This window comes from Panicum virgatum, chromosome 6N (assembly GCF_016808335.1).
Source record: "Panicum virgatum strain AP13 chromosome 6N, P.virgatum_v5, whole genome shotgun sequence".
Classification (NCBI taxonomy): Eukaryota; Viridiplantae; Streptophyta; class Magnoliopsida; order Poales; family Poaceae; genus Panicum; species Panicum virgatum.
In genome coordinates, this window is record NC_053150.1 from 49,606,390 (window position 1) to 49,615,735 (window position 9,346).

At 39.7% G+C, this 9,346-nt stretch overlaps 1 pseudogene across 1 annotated transcript; it reads right to left on the reverse strand.

The window, feature by feature from the left end:
- Window positions 1–957: 957 nt before the first annotated feature.
- Window positions 958–7,813, reverse strand: LOC120680228 (annotated as a pseudogene). The gene is made up of 8 exons (XR_005677544.1): window positions 5,712–7,813; window positions 4,766–5,304; window positions 3,325–4,047; window positions 2,424–2,503; window positions 2,244–2,334; window positions 2,057–2,166; window positions 1,854–1,928; window positions 958–1,654 (listed from the first exon to the last, which is right to left on the reverse strand). The product of XR_005677544.1 is annotated as a serine/threonine-protein kinase rio1-like (transcript).
- Between the last annotated feature and the right edge of the window lie 1,533 nt (window positions 7,814–9,346).

The following is a 9,346-nucleotide window of genomic DNA, read 5'->3' on the forward strand; positions in this document are numbered from 1 at the left end:
GGAACGTGTAGGTCTCGGGGAGCGGGGGAGTTTGCCGAACGATAATTAAAGAAAAAAGGGAATGTATTTAGTGTAAACCATAGTTTTCATGAAAATTTGTATAAATTATGGCAAAAAATCATCTAAATTCATCAAAAAATCACATATATAGATGATATGATGATACACAACCTTGTAAAATATTTTGTTCAAACTCGACTTCGTTTGTGAGATCAAATTTGTTATTTTTATATCTCACAAACGAAGTTGAGTTTGGACAAGATATTTTACAAGATTATTTATTATCATATCATCTACATGTGTGATTTTTTGGTGAATTTAGACGATCTTTTTGCCGTGGTTTGCACGAGTTTTTACCCAAAGAAAAATAATATGAAATTTGGCAAAATGAGTGTGCATGTACTTGAATCTTCGATCCAATTATTCTTTTACGCAAAAATAAAGGCGTGTCAGAAATTCAATCTGTTCAGCTGGCTTGTCAGCCAGCAATGTTTTTCTCTCACACTAAATCAGCATCAGTCATCAGCCAGACAGTATTACTTTTCTTTTACAACAAATCAGCACCAGCTACCAGCCACAGCTAGCCGAACAGAACGATTGAATCTTGGATCCAATTATTCTTTTATGCAAAACAAAGGCGGTAAGAAATTGATAGCACGGTACTCAAATTTTGGATCTATAATTCTTTTGGTGGGTTGTCGGTTGGAAGTATTCAAACCTCAAAAATGAAGGGTGTAGTGCGTTCTGGAATCTAGTAATTCTGAAAATCTGAAGACTCAAAAAGATTCGTATATATGCTATTCAAATCTTGGTTATGATGTTTTCATACGGAATGCTCTTATGTCCGCTTTAGAGTCGATCAAAAAAATCAGAACATTTGGAACGAAGGGGCAAGTTGCACAGGACAAAGAATCCAGTGGCATAAAAGCAGAAACCCCATTTGCACTCCGTCAAGACTTGGATGACTAGCAGTTTCATTCGTGATATAGATAGAGCTTCAAATCGAGGATATTACTCCTACACATTGGTAGGTTTCCGACTAATGCATTAGAAACGATCGAGAAAAATTTGCAACAATGTGAAAACTTGTGACATCACTCCCTCTGGCTATCTGTCAATTAGATTCAACGTGAACTAATACTGACTACCCAAAGATTCGCGACCGCTTGCACTATGCTTTCGCCATTTTCTTCCTCCTCTTTTTCTTAGCCTGCGATTTCTTGGTCTTGCGAGCTTCCCTCTTCTCTTCCTTCACTTTCTTTTTGTGTTCCTTCCTAGCAGCTTTTCTTTCCTCAGGTCCTAGCTTGAGATGAGTCTGATGCCATGAACCATCTCTTTCATCAGGTCCCAGTTTGGGATCAGCCTCATGCCATGAACCATCTTCATCATAAGTGGAGACGAATTCACTATCATCTTCTCCCACTTCCGTGTTGCCCTCCAATGAGCAGTAGTTTTGCAGATCCAAGGTTGCTTCCGTTGTATTTTGTGGTAATTGATCTTGATGCTTTTCATTGTCCATGTTTTTAGTCCGCACAAATCCTAATAGTGGCTGACCATAAAACTTATATGCTGGTGGCTCGTAACCAGAGGATGAACGCTGCATCATTGACATGTTGACAATATCTGCCTCACATTGCTTCACGTAATCCAACGTCTATGCAAAGAAATCAAGTGCATTAGTTGTACATTAGTAGAAACATTAGAAGGAAGAAATAAGATAGCTGCAAACTATTGTGCGACATCTGAAAGAGATCACATTATGTGCCACCACATAGTGCGATTGTGCTTTATCGGAAGGATCTGCTACTTGAGATGTTAATAATTGCAGCAAAATTCATGGCATAGCTGCTTGCCTGCACCATGACTGTGGGAGTGATTTCATAATCGTTTGGAACTATACCTCCATTCTCCAAAATCTTTTGATGAATCTGTGATTGAAAACAATAATGTTAAACAATTAGATTTCTGTCAAATCATGCAGCACGGGAACTTCAAAAAGTGATGGTTATTATGAAAGATTGACATGTATTGTCTTATACTCAAACATACAAGATACCTTTTCGAGGTAAGCATCAACATCTTCATCAGAAATATTTTGGTTAACAACAAAATTAAATAAATCCATTACTGGCATGACCGCAACACCTCATGTTTTAAAGAAATCACCGCGCGCAATGTTGAACATGTCAATCACAGCAACATACGAGTATACATGCGGTGATCAATTTAACTACCACTTACATAAATGTGCCGGCAATCTTTCTTCAAAAAGTCCAATGCTGAAGGATGATCAAGATCAACAGATTGTGAAACATCAATAATATACTAGTGGCTCTGAACAATAGGCAAAAAGGAGTATGGAGATACGGATCTGTTGACATTAAAATGATGATTGAAAAAAAATATAATAAGTGTTTAATTACCTCGAAATAAAGAATGTTGTACTCACTCAAATCGGCATGGACTTGTTTGCACTTTTGGTAAAGAGTTCGCATTATTGTAACTATCTAAAAAAAGGTGTCGTGAGTAATACGGGGAAGCTGAAAATAATACACATACACTGAAATATAATAATGAGAAATTCTGTCTGTATTGACTCGTGATTCTTTTCACCCCAATTTAGTATAAGACAATGCTTAGAAAATATTTAACAGTAATACACATCAGCAACGGAACACAAGGAGATAGCTAATAGCATGCTGCCAAGGTTTTCTCAAAGATTTTGCATGACAACTAGTAAAAATTTACAATCTCATTATAATTAGGTTCAAACTATAATCCACACAAAACTTACATTTTACACAAACAACGACAAAGAAGCCTTTGTCCCAAGCAAATTGTGGTGGGCTCAATGGCCATAAAAACAAGAATAACTACCTCATGTATTTTAATTTGTGTGCTCTACTTGATATGTAAGTAATGGAACATATCAAAGCACAATATTGTCCACAATAACATCATCATTCCCAAATAACAAGCAATATTCAAGACCAATATTATGATCAATATGGTAAGATGGATCAATACTTTAATGGTTCAGATTGTTACTCCTTTGAGGTATTTAACTAGCATTTAGCTCAAATTCCCTTGTGGCCTGGAGGTCTGGGTAAGGCTGTCTAGGAATTCCCTGCACATTGACAAGGTTAATGTTGTTTATGCTAATATGTAATAATAATAATAATACTCAACCAGGAATCAGGGAAACAGAGATCTGCAACTAGCAGGTTGAGATGCATTCTTCATCTTCTATTAAACATGAAAATTTCATTGATTTTTTGCATAATGTTTCTAAGCAAGCAAATAGAAGACTATGTCTTAAGGTACCTCTTTCCCAGTAGAAAGAGGTAACTAGCAGTAGCGGGTCAAGGTGCATTCATATTCCATTGATTACTAGAAACACTGACGCGGCCTTGCCGCGTCCTCCTTGGAGTGGGCCAGCCTATTGAATATTGATGTCACTGTCTGAATTAATGAAAAGAGTAATAGTAGATAGAAGATGCCAATAAAAATAGCAATTCAGAATAATGATGAAAAGAGCAACAATGATAGGGAAGAAATAATTTTTACATTTAAAATAAAATGAGGTAGGACAGTAAGAGTAGAAGCATTGCTAAGTTGGCAGCTGTGATCTCAAAATCCCGGTCTAGGGAGCCGAGGCAGAGCAGCAGCTACCTAGCCGCCCCTTAAGCTTATGCTGTATCTCTTAAGCTGGCTTTGCAGGCAGTAATTTCTTGTAGAATGAGAGAATTAGATGCTAATATGGGGGCACTTTGTCAGCAGAGAAATTTCACATTTTCTTACTTGGTTTCCTTTATATATTCCTCTATGATATGCCATGCAAACAAAAGATGATACGCATAAATCTTTCTCGAATAATTGAATAAAAGTTGCATGGCATTTCTGTATGAATGTAACAACATTATTCGTGTCTCATAAACTGCATATACAAAGGTAATCAGGTACATCCTTCTTCCTGAGGAACTTAATCCAAAGAGCTTGCTTCTCTGAAGATACTAAGAAACTCTATCCTTTGGAATTACCCAACCCCTACAAAAGGAAAGAAAATGCACTCTGAATGAGTTCAAACATGTAGCCGTAAGGGTCTTGTGCAAAGGAAATAGCATTAAAATTCTTCCTTGGCAGCGCCAGACTTTGTATAACATAGTTAATTGATATACTTCATTGGACGATGCAGATCTCAATTTTTTTTTTGCGATATAGTGAATGTGTAACTTTGTTCAAACCACAAGAGTTAAATTTCAACTTACACATGGTCCTTATAACTATAAAGGCTTGGGGGTTTCTCTTGTGGTAACCATACCTTTGATGATTAGCACTGATGTGTTGATCTTCTTTAATCTTTAATAAATTATCTTAAGAATAGTGTAGGATATGACCAGAGATGCTGTAGTGTACTTTTTGTCTAGTTTCATCTACAGGCCTATGATATTGTTTCTGTTCTACAGTTCTATGTATAGTGAATGTTCGAAATAATATTGTTTCAAATTTGGCAGGAAGTTGCTGCTGTGTCTTTATGCTTTTATTCAGATAACATATCTTCTGAAGCAACATATAATGATAGATAGACAGCTTCGTTCAGTACTATTGGCATAGATAAAATTCCAGTATCCAGCAATAGGTTGGTTATTAAAGACGATTTGCACCAGAGAATATACTTATTAAGATAAGAATTAGTAGAAGAATAATCTCACAAATATAACTTGCTAAAATTCACCGAGCATGTTGAGGATGTCTAGAGACATACCTTTGTTGTTGTAAGCGTCGTCCAGCATGATTGCATGAAGCTCTGTAGAGGTGTAGTCGGTCTGCTAGAGACCTCAAATGCGAGCAGCTTCGCATCGCAGATTTGTAGTTCATGCAGACTTTAGTTCATGCATATAATAATTATCGTATATTTTGGGCCTAGAAAATAAGGGTTGTACCACTTGGCTTTATTCAGCAGGATGATCCCTTCATTGAAAGGATTAGATTATGAGGTATGCAAAATTAGCCTTGAAGTGATAACAACATACACATATACTGCTGAGAAGGTTGATGTTATCTTTTGTATAATTGAACATCATTCAATGTATATTTATTTTTATCTAATAGAAAAATGTAGATGTATCATACCTGGAGTACATCTAAAAATAGCTTTTGGAATCTCACCATACCGAACTTAAACAAATTAGTCCAGATTGAGCGAACATTTCATTTCGGAACAACTAATAATTCAAAGAATATTGAATGATCTTAGTATCACTGTGGTCAAGTCCACTAATATCTCCTGCTTATGGTGGCCACCTAAGCATTGAAAAACAAACACAAAGGGTCAAGTGAGGAAAGGGTCAAAGCAGCTAGATAATTGAATTACTGAATATGTGTATTAACTCAATTCTATTTGATAATGACCCATTCTATTTGATAATGGTAATCAGCTGCTAACAAAAAATGAAAAAAATATATAACTGCAAAAACCCAACAATAATTCAAAGAGCTATCTCAATTTGACACAAGCAATTCTTTAGAAACTTTGACAGTAGCTACGGTTCACAAAATCAATGCACTATGAGCTTCAGATTTACCTCATCACCATTGATTACCTATGTTCAGAAGTAACCACTAAGCTATGGAGGTGCAAGCTCCTATCCAACAAATTGAGCCACAAAATTGACAACCAAGAAGCCACCAGCAGACCCATCAGCACTCACCTTGGTGGAACTACTGACTGTATTGTAGCCTGGCCGTGGATTCTCCTCTTTGCCACCAACCATCTCATCCTGGAGGCAATGGTGCCTGCCCAAAACCACCGTTGCAGCAGCCTCGCTGGTCTCGGCCATCACCATCTGTTTGAGGCGCTGGCCAAATCAACGCACTCTTCCTCAAGGGTACCATCAGTTCAATCTGCATATCCCTAAGCGTGGCTTGGTGTTTGTAATTTGGTTACTGCAGATTGTTATTATCTGTTGAATTCAGACAGTAGTATAAACAACAATGTAGGTGGATAAGTTATCTGCACTGGCATCCTTTCAATGTATAGAAAGGGATAAGTTAGTAATTTGATTGCTCTCAAATATTTTGCTGATCAACCTATCAGAATACCGAGCAAAACTCCATATCTAAGTACTTCAGGTTTATATGTAAGTAACGTGAAAGTGAAATGAGAATGTAACTAAATGCATTGATGATAAGGTATATTGTTTGGTCTTTCAATATGATTAATAGAGGTAAAGTCAAGTCATAAGGATAATACAGCCTGGCTGTACCAAATATGGGGAAAAAGAACACATGAATTATTACATTGTTGCATTAGCCAAGTACTCTGGAAGTGTCAAAAATTGAGACGGCAGTCAGTCATTGATGTTTCAGATGCAGTTGAACTTTTTATGAAAAATCAAGAAAATGTTACAAACCTTGACTGAAGATTAGTTCAACATATCCACGGCACACTTCCAGCAAAGAGAGCTAATTTTACCAGCAAAACTTATGAAGCTAGTGCATGTTTTTTTAGCCATGCTATGAATACACTGAATGGCAGAAGTCAAATAGATTCGTAGCTTAAATTTAGTTCTAAATTCAAAATATTAGCAGGCTCATATGATGTTGCACAATCTCCTAATTTATACGTGATGTTTCATGTTTATGCACAAACTGGTAAACTGGTTCTTTTTTGCTGGTACAGAATGTTAATGACAATTCATTTTTTTCAATCCACAGCCATTGCTAATTCTTTATTTCAATTCTAGTTTCTGAAATGATAAGTAGATTCAGAGCTTCCGACTGAGGAATGACTGTGTCAAAATATAATGAGAAAAGGAAAAGTTAAGCTACTAAGGTGATCCTCATCACAAGTTTGAAAACCCGGTACCATACAGAGAGCATTCGTGATGTTACATCAGTCGCCAACCATAAAAAAACTGTGTCTGTTCATACTGCCAAGCATTTAGAGACTGCCATGTCTGATATCTTGAGCATGAATACACTTGTGGTAACGCAATGAGCATTTCCCTTCTTAGTCATAAGCAAGATAAAGAACACAGACATAACTGAGCCAGTTGGACCAGCGTGTGGTCAAGCACCATTCCCCGATATCTTGACCAACGCAAATCAAATTCCAAGATAGTTTCTCACCGATTAACATCAATGGAAAATTTTATGGTTTTGCAGTGAGGAGGAAGCTGACAACTGATGCTAAAATAGTGTCTGGATAAGCTCATGACTACAGTACGCAAGCATAGGTTCAAAGAGATACCTGAATGAAATACGCAAGCATCTGCAGTCAGTCAGCAGACGGAGGGGATCGGCGCAGTCGGCCGGCGGAGCCAGCCCACACCCTGCGCCTGTTGGATCTGCTCTTTGCAGGTCTGGCATGCGGGCGGCCGTACGGAGCCGTGCGGCGCAGGCGGACGCCGAAAACGGTGAGGCGGAGGGCGCGGCCAGGCGGAGGGGCGCAGCGCCGTCGGCCGGAGGAGCTCGCCCACACCCCTTGCTTCTGCCGGAGCTGCTCGTTGCGGGCCAGGAATGCGCACGGCCGGACAAATCCCGGCGCAGGCGGCCGCCGGAGTGGGCAGGCGGGAAATCTCTTCCGATTCTCTTCTGGCATAGATTTCCCCGAGGCTTCCCCGTCAGGAACAAGAAGTCGAACCCGCAGTGGCGGAGGAATCGGTGTTGAAGCGAGGAAGCAGGTGCGGGATGTGGATCCGGCGGCCCGCGCAGGGGTCCGCCCCGTCGGCGCCGGCGGGCGGGGGCACCAGCGGCAATGTTGTGGAGGAGAAATAGGAAGAGGAGGAGGGGACTGCGTATTGATTTCAGTAAAGATGGAGGGCTTTTGTGCAAAATGATTGAGATTCAAACGGTATAAGCCGTCCATCCGGCCGATCCAACGGCCGGGAATTGACCGTGACGTGGCCACGCTGGATAGGCCTCTTTTGGTGCAAGAATCGTATATTGAGATGAGATTCTCACAATAATGTTTCTATAGGTAAGCAAATAAAAGACATTGTTGCAATAGTATGCACTGTATCTTAAGTTACCTCTTTCTCTGTAGAAATGCAGCCATTTATGTTACTAAAAGTACCACGGTTTAACATCTTGAATAAAACCATGTGTGTTCTTGGGTCAATAGCCTGAACATAAACAAAAAACATTTAGTGTTTCAGAAAATTATTTCAGCACAATATTCTTCATTAGACATAACCAAGCATCAAGAAGGCCACACTTAATAATTCTATAAGAGAAATAAAATTCTGCATCCCGGTTGCACGTGTATAGCAGGCAACAAATAGTAAAAAGTTAGATTTGATCGTAACTATACAACAGTGAATAAATAAAGATCACTCCAGCTAGAGAAATTTGTCAAACTTCGCCTTTCTGTACGATTCTTTTGACTCTTAGTGCCATCTGAGACACGTACATAATCTTAAATGGAGCAGATTTTCAGAATGTTGCCATGGAAGGTAGTACATGAGTTCAGATGTGCTGATACAAATTATTATTTTGTATAGCGTACGTCCAAGGGAAACAAGAAACAACATACTGGTATAATAAATTTCAATTTCTAGCATAGATGTATAAGTGATAAAGGAACTGTTGACGACCAAAATTGGCATTAGACAATACAGACCGGTCTGACCGGTACGCCCTAGCGGTCTGACCGGTCAGACGCTGTAGTCGGTCCGGCAGCAGCCGACCGGTCTGACCGGTAGGGTCGACCGGTCTGACCGGTCCCAGTGGAATCCGAGTACAACTAGGGATTTTAATATATTTAGATCTTGTAATAGGATTTCTTGCGGAATAAGTCCACCCCACCCTATAAATATAAAGGGTCACGGCCGATTAGGGTATTGAATCGATCAAATCAATACAACTTTTATCTTTTTACTTTCTTTTTGCCCTAGCTTTTTCCCATCTACTATCTGTTGTTCCTCCTTCGTCTCTACGTCGATTGAGGGCGTTCTAGGTGGCCTACCGACCCTAGAGCAACCCTGCGTGCGCCTGCCCCGACGGGTTCTTCCCGGGCGATATTCGTTGGTCTCGCCGCCGGCCTGCCCGGCGAAAACCGGTCTGACAGGTCTGAGCATCGGCGCTGCATCGTGCCGTCGCTCGCTGCGCGTTCAAGCGTTTTCGTGTGTTGGCCCTAGTTCTGCGTCAACATATTTTTGGCGACTCCGCTGGGGAAAAGAAGAAATAAATCGGTTGCCATGGCCGGTATTCCTAAACCTGATGAGGTTGATTTTGCCAATATCCGGAGGCTGAATGTTCAATAACTTTCGGTCGAACATCAAAAGATTCTTGATGGCGTCCAGAAGAAGATCAGAGAAGATAAGGAGAAGGAGATCCAGAAAAT